Source organism: Lacerta agilis, chromosome 9 (assembly GCF_009819535.1).
Source record: "Lacerta agilis isolate rLacAgi1 chromosome 9, rLacAgi1.pri, whole genome shotgun sequence".
NCBI classification, from domain to species: Eukaryota; Metazoa; Chordata; class Lepidosauria; order Squamata; family Lacertidae; genus Lacerta; species Lacerta agilis.
This window is the reverse complement of record NC_046320.1, coordinates 20,348,972-20,363,980: the sequence shown is the minus strand read 5'-3', so window position 1 is coordinate 20,363,980 and position 15,009 is coordinate 20,348,972.

The window sequence follows — 15,009 nt, the reverse complement described above, 5'->3', positions numbered from 1 at the left end:
TTATCTGTTCTAGGACTTTTCCTGGTATTGATGCAAGCTCACCAGTCAGTAGTTACTTGGGTCCTTCCCCTCCCCTTACTGAAGATGGGGACATTTTCCCACCTCGAGTCCACAGGAACCTGTTCTCAAAGAATTCTCAAATATTATAGACAGAGGCTCTGACTCCTTTGTCAATGCAGCTCTGGTCATCTAATGCAACATAAAGTTCTTCAGCCTACAGAGACACTTCTGTCACAACTGGCTTTGCTATTTTTCCCTTCAGCACACGTTTTAATATATGTTCTTTTTTCGGTTTGTCTCTCACAGAATTTTCATCTCCCTGTCATCTCTTATCACCTTCATTCCCTGACAAAGTCTTTCTCTGGTAGCTTTTTCCTCTGGAATAAGCAGCTATACAAATCCTATGATTTGGACAGCCCCATTTCCTCACAAAACCAGCTTCTATTTACAGAACTCGCTCCTTCTCCTTGGTACAGAAATCTTTTCTCCAAGTTTTCTTTATATATATATATATATATATATATATATATATATATATATATATATATATATATATATATTCAGTGGTGGAGTATTTTTAGAGTTTGCAGTTCTTAGTTTGTGAATTTAGGTCACCTTATGATCTCAGTCTCTGCCAGAAGACAGGCAAGTACCTCTCCCCCCCCCAATGCTTTGGCATATTATTAATTAAATGCTACATTTGCTTTCTGCAATATTTGCACTGAAAGTGAGGGGAACCCCCTCACAACCTACCCAACTGCCCCCAATTTTTAATAATGCAAAACGTGTTTTGCAAAAGCAACATTGTGATTTGAAAGGGAACAAATACAACACACCAAATTATTTTAGGTCCCCCCCCCCTTGGGGCTCCAGTACAAATAAAATTACTCATGACTAGGGGTGCTGGAGGACTGTGATGTTTGCAAATTTCCATAAAAAATACCCTGATCCACACCCAAGGACTAATACACAGAACATAGCTATCCAGTAGATTTCATACTTCTCTGAATATTGTTTGACGTAGTTTGCAGCTGCTTGAAGGTATCAAACCATGGATTAAAGTATATAGTACAGAATATTTATTTTCAGAGAAAATATGCATCTATTAACAACGTATGTTGTGAGCACTTGAAAATTGTAGATTAAACTGAAAATGGGTTGGAATGGAATCCATTAACTGGAAATACACATCCCTACTTAATTACTAACTCTCACTGTGGTGGGTGGGGAAAGGACTTAACTTGGGGCGTATCTCAGTCAGTTTTATTACGGCAAAAGCCAGCAGCACAGAAAATCATAAATCCAAACAGAGAAAAATCGGCAACAACATCACCAGAGATAAAACAATTACATAAAGGAACTTTACAATGTTTTATTCAATAAAAGAGATTTACGCTTCTCAATAAAGTGCAGAATTTAGCCACATCATATGATACTAGACTTGAAGAATCCTCCAGAAGATATTTTCATAAAATTTCGGGGAAGGATTCCAAATAGTGTTGTAAGGGTGTAAACTTTGTTAAAAGGGGTAAAATAAATCGAGCACGTTCTTCACTATAGAATTCGCAAAATAAAAGGATGTGAGTAACCTTGGTAGACATGCAGGGGCAGAGACGCATATGCATTGGAACCTTCATAAATTTGCCATACAGCACTGCTGAAGGCATTGTCTCGAAACGGGCTCTAGAGAAGGCCCATCTATAGGCTTCATTAGTGATATTAGTTAAATAAGGGGCCGCTGCAAAGTTAGGCCAAGATTTTAAACATCTATACTTCTCCGGGAGTAAGGCAACTTCTTGTTGTAATTCAACATCGTGAAGTCTCTGAGTAATAGTAATTTTTGCCTTATTTAAAGTTCCGTTAAGAAGATATTCTGTGTTTAGGCCAATTGTTTGATCTTATTAGTTATTTGCATAAGCCAGGGGGGATAGGGGACTGTGGCCAGGAAGTGAGGTAACAATCCCTTTGGGTTGTAATGGATTTTCAACCAGAGGGATATTGCTTGTTCCCATACCTTTAATTCCACTCTGGGGAGTCCTGCCTCTTGCCTTAACACTGAATTAGGTGTACTCTTTGGGGTACCAAATAAAGATCTTAAGAATTTTGATTGTACAATTTCGAGGATCTTGAAATTAGCAGAAAGGTTAATTTGAGAGCCATACAAGAGTTGGGCTAGAGATTTTGCCTGGAAGACTTTTAGGGCCATCGGGAGGAAGCCGGTGTCTAAGGATGGCATTTGTGCTTCTTTCTGCTGTGATAGCTGATGTAGTCAAGTGTGTTGTCAATTTGGCATTATAAGAAAAAATTATGCCCAAATATTGGAAGATCTTGGTTTGTTCAATGTCATTTCCCTTCATACTCCAATTGTCTTTCTTAAAGGAGTGATAGAAATGTACAATTTTGGTTTTGGCAAAGTTAATTGTTAACAATTCGGTGTTACACTGGTCGCTAAATTTCCCTAAGGCATGTTTCTAGCCCACTTTAGTTTGCGAGAGAAGGACGGCGTCATCCGCATACATTAAAACTGGTACTTTTCTACCACTGGAAAACATAGGGGGATGGGTGTCAATTTCATGGCAACATGTGACTAGGGAATTAACATAGATGTTGAACAAAAATAGGGCTAATAAACATCCTTGTCTAACTCCTCTTTGCACTGGGATTTCTCTGGAGAGTCTGCCATCCTGTGCGAGTCTTATCTGGAGGGTATTGTTTTCATGGAGTTTAATCATCAGAAGTAACAGCCTTCTGTTAATACCCATATTAGCCAATTTGGCCCAGAGCCTACCCCTAGATACAGAATCAAATGCTGCCTTTAAGTCCACAAAGGCCGCATACAATGATTTTTTCCCAATATTTCACATATTTGTAAACAAAATAATCTAACACTAAGCAGTGATCGATGGTGGAATGTCCGGGGGTAAATCCTGCTTGTTCAATTTCTAATAAGTCATTGAGGTCTAACCATTCACACAGTTTTAGACATAGATGTTTTGTGTAAAGTTTGCAGATCACATTAAGCAGACTAATTGGTCTATAGTTAGATGGATCAGAGGGATTGCCCTTTTTAAATATAGGAACGCTTATGGCCAGGCCCCAATCTTTAGGAATTTGCGGCATTGTATCTATATATGAAAATAGATTTGCAAGAATCGGGGCCCACCAATTTATTTGCACTTTCAAAAGTTCAACCACAATGAAATCACTTCCTGGGGCTTTACCAGGTTTCATTTGTAGAATTAGCGAAGTGATTTCAGCTTCAGGGGGCCATGGTATCCCACACCCCATGGGCCAAGGGGTGTGGGATACCATTGGTCCCTGAACAACCCATTATAATGCTGTTCCCATATATCTGCAGGGATTGTTGTGCCCTCGTTAGGTGCTTGGGGCGTATCTACACTCATGGTCTACAACGTTAAGGAAGGATCAAGGAATGATTTTCATGATGTAATGGACATATTACATTTTGCTTGTGGTGTTAATAATGCGTTATTAAAATATGACGCTAGAGGACGCTGCAGAGGAAACAGGAATCAGGCAATAGGGAAACTGTGTTATTACGGAGGAAACAGGTAAGGGATGTTTTTATTTTACCAGTATGCCCTGTGACATTTTAGAACGATATATCTAATAACATTCCAATAATGTTTAAAAGGTCAGTGTAGATCCAGCCTTGCTCTGTTTGTTCCAATGACTTTTAGTTTCAACTAATTTAAGATATGGATGTCCAGATCTGTCTGTTTCTAGTCCATTCCAGTTTCACATGTGATGATGATGATGATGGTTTATTTGTAACCCTCCAAAGTTTCTCTTGAAATTCCTTATGTTTTATCTGAGCAAGAGCCTGCAGATTTTGCTTTGCTCAGCATTTCTTTTAGCTTTGTCACTTTTTCTTAGTGTTGGATGTATTATATAGGTAACACTCTCTCATTTTATTGTATTGTACAGTTTTTATCCGTATGCTATAAGTCACTCCGAGTACAATCACGCAATAGTGGTGTAGAAGTAATAATTATTATGAATGCCACCATCTCAAATTTTCCCAGTTTCCCTCAGAAATACCTTCTGCTAACAACCATTTGTCTTATTACTTTCCCAACTATCTTTTCCACTGCCCATGGGCTGTTTATAAATCCAAATTATCAGAGTTCCACACAGAGGGTCATAATGGATATTGTTGGGCAATTAACTGTCCATATTAGTAGCCAAATCATAACTCTGAGAAAAAGCTTAGTGACATTTATATCCCCCTTTTGAAGTCTGGAATTTCCCTTCATTTCGAATTATATCTCTTCCCCTCTTCAGAACACAGAGTGCTTCTTGCCCACTAAATTAGTATGTTTTTTTTAATAAAAAAAAATCATTGTGCATGAATGTTCAGTACAAACTTCAGCCTGTACAGTAGCTGGCATTCTCTTTTGCCCTTTCCTTTAGAAACCGTTCCCTTAACTTCTTTGCATCTTAACTTTCAAAGGAGCTGTGGCAGCTGACAGGATTTTGCCTCCACACAGGAGGGTTTTAAGTTACCATCAACTATTCATTAGAACCCACAGACTAGGGATCAATTAAGAAGCAGAAATGGCCAACGGATGCTTCCAAAAAGACACACACGCTTCTGGATTGTAGCTCATGGTGAAACTGGCTCAGGAGACGCAGGCAGCAATCTTCTGCCAAGTGGTAACAGCCAACCTAGGAGCTGTCAACCTGCTGTTTAGTCTTTAACAGCAGTCTATCATGCAGAAGATTAAGCATGAAGCTTTTTATAGCACAGCAAGGCAGTAACTGGGAAAAAAATGCATCATCATTATTATTATTTATTTCCATTTACACCCCACCTTTCCTCCTGAAGGAGCCCAGGGTGGCAAACCTGTGTGTGTGTGTGTGTGTGTGTGTGTGTGTGTTTGTTTTAGCAGTCCAAAAACAGTTAAAACATTCTTGGGTAACTAAGACTGTTTTGAAATTCCTGCTAAATGTCAGAGCCAAAGCACAGTTCCGGCACCTCTCGGTTGGGCACCATTGTGGGCTGGGGCTCTCCTCCCCACTGCTTCTTGCCTTTACCTACTTTTGAGAAGCCCAAAATGAACACTTCAAGTCAAAATGGAAGCTGGCCAGTGGATGAGAGTCTACACATTGTTTTGTTTTTTTAATAGATCTAGGACTCTATCTAGCTTCTCCTAGCCACAATTGGTCAAGCAAATTTGTATGTTCTTTTCTTCAATCTGTCTTTCATGTAGCGGCATCAGGCTTCAAATTTTCCAGCCAGGCCTCTACCATTGCACACACTTGCATTTGGCTGGCCTAGCCATCTGCTTGAATCTAAGAAAACAAGGGAGGCAGGGGCTCATTTATTTGATCTGCACCAGAACACAGGGCAATCCCCAAACCAGCTAGGAAGGCAACTTGCCATAGTTTTTAGCACCTCCGTGGGCAGTGAACACAGATATTGTCAAACCAGCATTTGTTCAGGGCTGCTGCTAGTCGCCTGTAGGGCTGGGCGATATATGGTTTTCAACATCACGATATATCACCAGCTGAATATCACAATGTCACGATATATGTTGCAGCAGAGGGTCTCTCTTGCTGGGCCTCCCTGCAGCAACAGAGGGTCCAGCCATACCTCTCTGCCTATGGCAGAGGGTGCTGTACCTCCCCACAGTGACAGAGGGTCCCGCCACACCTCCCTACCACCACAGAGGGTGCACCATGCTTCCCTGCAGCAGCAGAGGGTCTTGCCATGTCTCCCTGTGGTGGTGGAGGGTGCACTGTGCTTTGCAACAGCAGAGGGCTTTGTCATGCCTCCCTGCAGCGGCAGAGGGTGCCATCATACCTCCCCGCAGTGGTGGAGGGTGCGGCGTGCTTCTCCACAGCAGAGGGCCTTGCTGTGCCTCCCTCTACTTACTTAATAGACCAAAGTACCTGAAGCAATGAGATGGTTGGTGCTAGGTTGTCAGTCACTGTTTCAGCTTCGTCCTTCCTTGTTCAGTGCAACATTTGGAAATAACAGAGTAAACAGGCAGGGAAAAAATAGATAGGTATGGAAGTCTTATGCTTGCTGCATTGATCTCAGAGAAGAATACTCCCCAAAGCTAGCTAGTTATTCTATTTTTGCTTTAGCTTTTTGAAAAGTTTGCTTACGGTTGACACAGGTATTATTAACATACAATCTGGGCAGTTAGACATTCTGAAGGTTTGTGGGCATGAATGGAAAATAATTTCAAACCGTAATGGATGCACTAGTGATATATGAAATTATTATGTTCTTGGTTTGGACATGAAAAAAATATATATTCACCAGTTTGAAGGGCAATCAGTTTACCCTGGAGAAATAGTAGAGAAAGAAGACTTTAAAGAACAAAAGAGGTGATTTGTTTGCCTCCAACTTCCTTGTTTTGGATGTATTATAGGACTTAATTGGAGCTCCTGGTCTCATTCAAACCTATTTTTGTCAACAGTTTAATGGCTGCTCAGCAAAGAGGTGTGTGAGCAAGAGATAAAAGTCTTCTGTGCCCAGTAAGTCCTGTGTTAATCCAAAGGGAGCCAGCCAACATACCACTGTGCCGGCTTCAGCAAGGTTTGTTTTCCTGCAGCTTGTTGCCAGCCATAAGTTGCGGTGCAAAGGGGGGCTGTCTGGTACAAAGGTTCCCTTCCAGGTTCCACAAGTTTTTAAAGCATCTCCCTATGGGGTGCCTCACAGCAGTGCTTCTGCACAAACCAGAGATGTCATGCGGGGTGGAATCAGAACAAAGGAGAAGGAGAAGGAGGCCTGTAAAGGAGTCTGACAGAAAAGGCATCTGCAGTAAAACAGGAAAGATGTTGTCCCTTTTTATTCTACTTGAACTCCCTCGTCAGTTAACTGGGGATGGACAATTTTGTCAGTGCTAGTACCTCTTCAGTCTTCATTTTCCCAGACTTAAGTTTAGTTCACACCATTTCCGTATCGGTGTGCAATTAAAAAGAAATCCACTTGAAAACTGGTGCACATTTATCTTCTCCAGTTTGTATGCAGTTTTGCTTAATGTGCATATTTTCACAAGAATCTCTCTCCCCCCCCCCCAATATAATGCATTTTGCAACCAATATATGCATGTTTGTGTAATTTTTTTCCCTAATATACACTTTCTGAAAGATATATTTTTGGGTTGTAGGGGGGAGTGAGAAAATAAACCACAAAATTCAGGGGAGTGTAGATGTCAAAGGTAAACTGTATTTTGGTTCCTGTTTTGGTTCGGAATTAGATAGGTCCACATTGTAAAGGTAAAGGTGTAAAGGGACCCTTGACCGATAAGTCAAGTTGTGAACGACTCTGGGGTTGCAGCGCTCATCTCGCTTTACTGGCCGAGGGAGCAGGCATTTGTCTGCAGACAGCTTCCGGATCATGTGGCCAGCATGACTAAGCCGCTTCTGGCAAACCAGAGCAGTGCACAGAAATGCTATTTACCTTCCCGCCGGAGTGGTACCTATTTATCTACTTGCACTTTGACGTGCTTTTGAACTGCTAGGTGGGTAGGAGCAGGGACAGAACAACAGGGGCTCACCCCATTGCGGGGATTCGAACCTCCAAACTTCTGATCAGCAAGCCCTAGGCTCTGTGGTTTAGACTACAGTACCACCCACGTCCTGTAGGTCCATGTTGAATGCAACCCAAATGCATTTCACTCCATCTTTGCTGTTAACACAGAGGAAATCCCTGTCATTTCCAAGGCGTTCCTTATCTTTACTCCAGGCCAGTTTATTCTGAAATCTGTCTTGCTGGCAAAGAGGGTATGCAGTGTAATGATGAGGAGATCTCCTTTAGAAAGTGTCGCTGAAGCCTGGCTACTTTTGATTAAAACTAGGGCTCTGGCTTCTTAAGTATACCAAGGGGCATAGAAAAAAACAATTTCTTTCCCCCACCCACCCACATTAACTTTTATTCATTGTAAAATTCTCTTCAGAGAACCAGGCAAATGTAGATAGGTGCCCAAGGCAGAGTATAATTTTCCTAAAACGACCTCAGTATCAACAAATATTGAGTGAGGTTGCCTGGTGAGCTAACACATGTTCTGGCTGTGTAGAGAGAAGAAGGAGCTCTGTGTAACTGCCTAAGTTCACCCCCCCCCCAAATGTTGGTATGTTAGAACTGATGATTATGACAATTTGGGCAGAGTTATGAATATTCCATATAATAACTATGAAGTACACTTTCTAAAGCGAAGCGGTCTAATGGCCCTAGCGATGGGTACACACCATATATTTAAAACACATTCAAAGCATCCCTCCCAAAGAATGCTGGGAACTCCAGTTTGTTAAGGATGCTAGGAACTGATGCTCTATAAGGGGTAAACTATAGTTCACAGTATTCTTTTTGGGTTGGATGTGTGCTTTAAACATATGATGTGTACACAGCCAAAGTTTGTGGGCTTTCCCTAAAATCAAAGGTTGAGATGGAATGGATTGGTGAGGAAAATGTATTTTTACCCACATTTTTGTCATCGCCTGAGTACATCAGTGAAGACACTGCAATTATAAAATTTTCTGCGCATGCTTTTTTTTTACCCCTTGTTCAAATGTATATGGATCTCTGTTGTAATGTGCATTTGGCCAGTGCTCCCATGTGCACTGTTGTTCAGGATGCAAACCCCCAAATCTCACCAAATGTAGATGTTGGCGCTGCTGCTACTAATGTGCAATAAAGCAGCCACACACATCTAAGTCTGGATTTGGACCGACATATTCAGCTGAGCCCTTGCGCTGAAGAGCATGCCCAGGGTTAATCCCTATATAGAAACTTTTTTTCGTCGGATTAGATACAAGTTTGCGTCGAAGAAAGTCACGATTGCATCAATGAGAGCCCTTCAAGAGTTTCTGAGGAATGTTTAATTACCCTGGGGCCTTACAGACTGAAATGCCTTCAGGCATGTTTGGAAGAATCTAGGATGGTTAAGAATAATTCTCTGTGTACAGCCAGAAGTGTGTTTTTAAATTAGGAATAAACCATAGATGCTGCTAGGGCTTTGGCGAGAGTATAAAGGACTGGAGTTCTTCTCAGTCCACATCATTGCTATGGGCTGCTGTTCCTGCTGGTTACTCCCTGTTGAGAGTCCACAGGAGAGATTTTCCTACACAGAGGGCTCCATAATCTCAGGCAACCTTCAATCACTGTTTCCCAGGAACTTCCCAGGGGGAACTCTCAACATTTCCCATGGACCTTCTTCAGCTTCTTGCCTAGGGAGAAGATATTAATTTGTAATGTATGGGAATTCACAGAAGCAACTTTTCGAATAACAAATCATGTGTGTGCTGTATACAGTATATATTTATTCATCTTCACAAGTTACCTGTAGAGCAAATAGCAATTGCTCATTGGTGGGAAAGAGAGAAAGTGATTAGCAAGATTTTGCAATAAGGAGGCTTTGAATGCAATGCAATGAATTTTGCAATGAGGGGGCTTTGGATTCAGAAAATGTGTTGGCCCTGAAATCCATGTGAGTATCCACAGGTTGAGCCTAGTATCTGGGATCCACCGGTTTTATGACATTGTTAAGTTTTACGCTAAAACAAACTTAAAACCTTAAACATCTGACCCCTGATCTAGCTGAATGTAAAGGTAACAGCCTGTTCTTCACATGCATTTCCCAGTCAAATCCCTGGCAACCACCAGGTTTTCAGGGAGTGGAACATTATGAAGAAGACACCTCTGAGCATTCATAGAGTTTATGGTGTTCCCCATAAAGAAAGTACAACCAGCCTATCCTGCACTAATTATGAGTTCTGTTTTTTTCTCCCTTCTTAATTTATATCTACAGCTCAACTTAGTGAGGCACTTCTATGATTAGGCCTCCTCAATAGTCTTTTCTCCACAAAGCAAGGATCTGCTAACCACAAATAGGCAGGCATAGCTAAAACATTCCACCTTATCATTATTTTGGACAAGGCATATTCTTCCCAATCCCTGTCTGAAGGTCATGTAAATCACTGGAATTCATATAAAGGAACTTCATCCTTGAAAACCAGAATGTTACATGACTGCAGGGTGCCATGAAAGATGAAACAAAATCTTTGAATGAGATTCAGTGGAGTGTGTGGCTTATTTAAAGTGGAATTTCTCACACATCTACATATCTAAAATGTTTGTGGATCACATGCTTGCTTGTGTAACTAGAGGAAAAGTTTGGTTTATGGTTCTTTAGGAACCTTTCTTTTATCTCTTGCAGGTGGGAGTCCTCAATGAGGAGGTCTGGAAGGTCCCAGTCTTGGTCAAACACACAACGTAAGGCCTCTCCTTTGGATTATACACCAATCTGTCCTTGAGCCAGGGACAATCAGAATCAGATTCCTAATGTCTCCAGTTCTAATGCCAACATTGTGCTTGTTGACTCCTTTACTTGTCAGGTGAGTCACTGACAGATGCTGAGGTTTGTACAGATCGGTATCTAACCGAACTCTCAGTACAAAGTAATACAAAGAAATCTCATCTTTTTAAAATATAAAGATGCAACGTGCTGTTATGACTAAATCAGCAGCTAGCTGATGGTAGGAACTGCTGAAAGCCTGGCTGCGATGTCAAAATACAACTGACAGGCGGGGACGATAACAGCATATTTGTACATCTGATGTGGCATTTAACATCTGTCACAGCGTATTTTGGAGACCCTCAATTGGAAAGAGCTTGGGGGGTCAGAGGGGGGGCAAGCAGGGATCAAGTCAGGGAAATGTTGGTGGAATAACAACTTAATAAGGGGCTCAACCTTTTGGGATAAAAAGAAAGCAACAGAAAATATGTTGTTTCTTAAACTGGTACTAATTCCTTCCTTCTTTCCTTCCTTCTTTTAAGAACTTAAGAAGATCCCTGCTGCATCAGCCAAGGCTCATCTTGCCTAGCACTTTGTTCTCACAGTCGGCAACCAGATGATCATGGGAAAACCCACAAGCAGAACCTGCAGGCAAGAGCGCCCAACTTCCAGTTCCCACCGAACATTGTATCCAAACACGTTCCAGATATTTTGTGTCAATAAGCTTACCACAAACACTTCATTTCAAGGACGCCCCACTCAGTTCCTCTGGTTATCTGCCACTATTCGATAATCCCATTTTTTCATTGGCTTAGAGCTATCGCTTGAGTATGGGCCGTTGTTTTTGCTTTTTGTATGCAGGCTGCCGCCTACCCCTGCTGCCACAAGGGATTCTGTTATTCATTTTTGCTTCCCTCCAGAATCCTTGAATTTTTGGCCCAAGAAGAAATCTACAGATTCACCTGAACATTTCACTCGGGTGGCGGGGGATGCTGTTTCAGCCAGAGTGCCACATTCCCTTGTGGGAAGTCTTCCCGGGTCTACATGTTGGTGGTGGGTGGAGCCAGAAGCAATGTCTGCGACCTTTGAACAGCAGTCTACTTTCCAGCCATGCAACACCAACACCCCCACTTTCAGGCACTCAAGAGGCATTATCACAACTTAAGGACATGTTGACAGAAGTTGACAGGGTGAGAGCCCTGAGGGCCACATAGAAAGGCTACGTTTGGTCCCCGATTCCCCATCCCTGCTCTAGGCAAACTTCAGTGGCAGCCCTAATCTTCAGCATTACCAGTGTTGGCCACTGCATGCAGAGTTTCTGCACAGCCTTGGGTGCCAAATGGGTTCTTCATCAACAATAAGAAGCTGATGATATCCCACCACATAAATTGCCCAACAATAAGTTTCCCTCTGCTTTCTGTGTTTTTTTTTTGTGTGTGCTGGTAAACTTCGGTGGATTTTTATAGGCATCTCTGGCTGTTGCTGTGTTGCTTTGGAGTCCCTCCCTGACTTGCGTTTTTTTCTTTCTTTCTGTGCTTTGCATTGATCTATTGATTTTTGTGTGTTGTTTTAATGACTTGTTGTTTAGCTCCCTTGGGTTATTGTACGACAAAGGCAGAATGCAATTTTAAAGAAATAAAATAATCTCATAAGCAGAACCTTAAATTGGCTTATCCAGCCCTTGTCATCTTCAAACCAGAGGCACAAAAGAGGTGGTTAATGCACTGGGTTTGGAGTACCCTGGGCAAAGTACCCTCTGCTCCCTCAAAGTGCCCAGCTAAGAGCCTCCTGGGCAGGCTTAGCAGGTGATGGCAGTAGACAGAGGCAGGGAGAGCCTGCTGTAGCCTTCCCCCAGCTCCGTGTTATTCTGGGTGCACAATTGCTGCCCCAGCTGCCTCCATTGCCCAGTAAGCTGGACAACTGGGCTCACCAGAATGGCATAGGGAGGCAGTGTTAACAGACCTGGCATAACTTGGCTTCCCTTTTTCTTTTCAGGGCCTACGACTTTGAGAAGCATCGGACTGAGTCACTGCTGTGGCCACTGCCTTCTTTCCTCCAAATGCTTCTGAACCTGCAGAGAGATGTTTCAATACAGGTGAAACATCTCATGCACAACATCCCAGGGGCTGCATCCCAACACATTTCGTGGTGGGACCAGAGGCTAAAAAAGTGAGTGGAAAAACACCGGCTCTTACCTTTGTTCAGTAGGGTACATCCATCTACACTAAGGTAAGAGGTTTCAACACCTGCCAAAGAGATCCTCCATCCAGGCAAGCAAAGGGTCTTATTAGAGTTCAAGGACACATTCCAACCAGGAAAAAGCACCCAAGGAGGCTGCAAAACAGGGCCATTGAGAGATGTGGCTTAGGGAGAGCGCTGTGGCCCATAAACTGGGGAGCATCCAGAGGGTCAAGTCTACATTCAGCCCCTAGGCCTGTCCCTCATCCTTGCTACAAACAGATTATTCAAAATGTTAGAAAGTGCAGCAACTTGGAAAGGACAACCATGTCTTCCTTTCATGTGACTTGAAAAGTCTCTGGCACAATTTCTTCACCACCTGATATCATATTTAGATGCTTCTCCCAAAGGATTATCAGACACGAGCAGCATAGTTCACAGAAAGGCTCACATTTAGCAACCATATATATTAAAGATTTTTATTTACATATATTTAAAAACTGATATAACATAGCTCTTCATACTTCACAACATGATAATACATTGATATACTTTTTCATCAATTCTAGTAATAAACAATTCTTTTGTTTTCCTAAAAGGGAATAATACACCATTTAGAAATTTTGTGTTGGAATGTAAATACTTTATCACAAGAGTCTAACCCAAGTAAAACTTGTTAGACGGACTGTACAGTATCAAATTTAGTTTATATTGGCTTGTATAGAGGCTTTACTAGGAAGAATGAAATTATACTGTCCTGCAAAATGAGGCATCATGATTTCAATGTATTTTTCCCTTTCAGTTATCAGAAATATATGGCCACTAGTAAATTTCTGTTGTTTAGCTATATAATTTTTAACCTTCTAAAAAGTATATAATGTACTAGACTGAAAAACTAATCTTTCCCCCTCCCTCAAAAATCTAACATGTTAAATCCATGCAAGGTTTTGGAAACTGGAGATAATGTAATGATTAGGTTTTAGGAGAGACTCCAATACATTTTCTTACCATGTGGTACTGTGCCCGTAAGAGGCTGCTATTGTGTGCAGGTGGTTTGCTGTATCACTAAAAATTGTAGGCACTGGAAAAGAAGCCATTCTGTTGGTTCATACCCAGCTGAAATATCTATGTGAAGTAAATTTAGATTTCTAAGTTTCCCCCACAGGCTTTGCACCAGTGCACCAGTCATTTGTTTCATAATACTTGCTCCATATTGAACCTAGTTGTTGGTTTAGATGCTGATTTTAAAAATTACTAGGATCAGCTTCCATTAGTTGGCTTGATATGCATGCATACAACAGGTAAACTGTAAAATGAGCCACTGATTCTAGAAGAAAGTGTGATTAATTACTTAGACCAGCATCCAAAGACCATCACCAGGCAGTGTCACAAATTGACTGCAAAAGTTGCTTCATGGTTAGTCACGTGAGGAAGTCTGCTGTTTAGGAAACAGAAGCAGGAAACTTCCTTGAGGGCAGCTGATTATTGATGTGGTTGGTTAGATCCCAGTCAAAGTAATTTGATCGTGTTAAGATGCTAGGGTTTTGTACCAGAGGTGCAGGCCATGAAACCCAGGACACTTTGCCCCTAACCCTATTCAGGTATTCTGTATTGGGGGTATGTGGGGGCATGGGAGGGGACAAGCAAACCAGCTCAAAAATACCAATTCCCTTCCATGAATTAGACAGCAAACTTATAAAGTGGGGAGCCACTATAATATATATTCACAATTCTAAAACATGGGGGGAGCCTCCACAAGGAACGGAAGCTCCCAGCTTCATGTGTTTGCCCTCCGAATCCTAAAAGGTGGTTGGAATGGCAATGAGGGGGTTGAGCTTGTGCACTCATCCTGCTGCCCCCACTTTGAGTGCCATCATCATTTATATACTGCCTATTTCCATGTCAAGGACTTAACCCCAAGGAAGGTGGAAGAAGGCTTCTGTGCCATTACAGCAGCATTTCACAAGATGTAGTTGTGGACCTGCTAACCTCATTGTATTTGGCCAGTTCCGCACCTATTAGTTAAAAGGGCTTCTAGGCGACACAAGAAACTAGCAGAGTTCCATCTTGTCTTTTAAAGTCTCATGCTGTGGCCAGGCTGTCCTTAATCTAAGCAAATTGTGTCCTGAAGTGAGCACCAAAGTACTCTCGGACTGACTCTGCCTTCTTGCCTGCTCAGAGCACCAGCCCTGGCAGACAGTTAATTGTTTGTCATGGGTAGAATTTAGGTGCTTATTTTTTTTTCTGTTTGCCACCATCTGGAAGATCTAATCCCAAATATGAAGTGAATGGAGAAAATACAAAAAAAAATAGAATCAAATGAGTTGAAAGTTCCTCTTTTCTGATAATAACAGGTCCCTGTTTCCAAAACCTTGCTGTAATTTAGTTTAAAATAAACTACTACTGCAACAACAAAATCCAAGATATTCATATACGGCTTGTGAATTAATAGGTTATCTACAGTTTATAAGACAATCAATTCATTTAAATAGAAAAAAGTCTTGTTTCACATAAAGCAAGAGAGAGTACAAAAGCACAGCTTTTGTAATTTGGTAATATT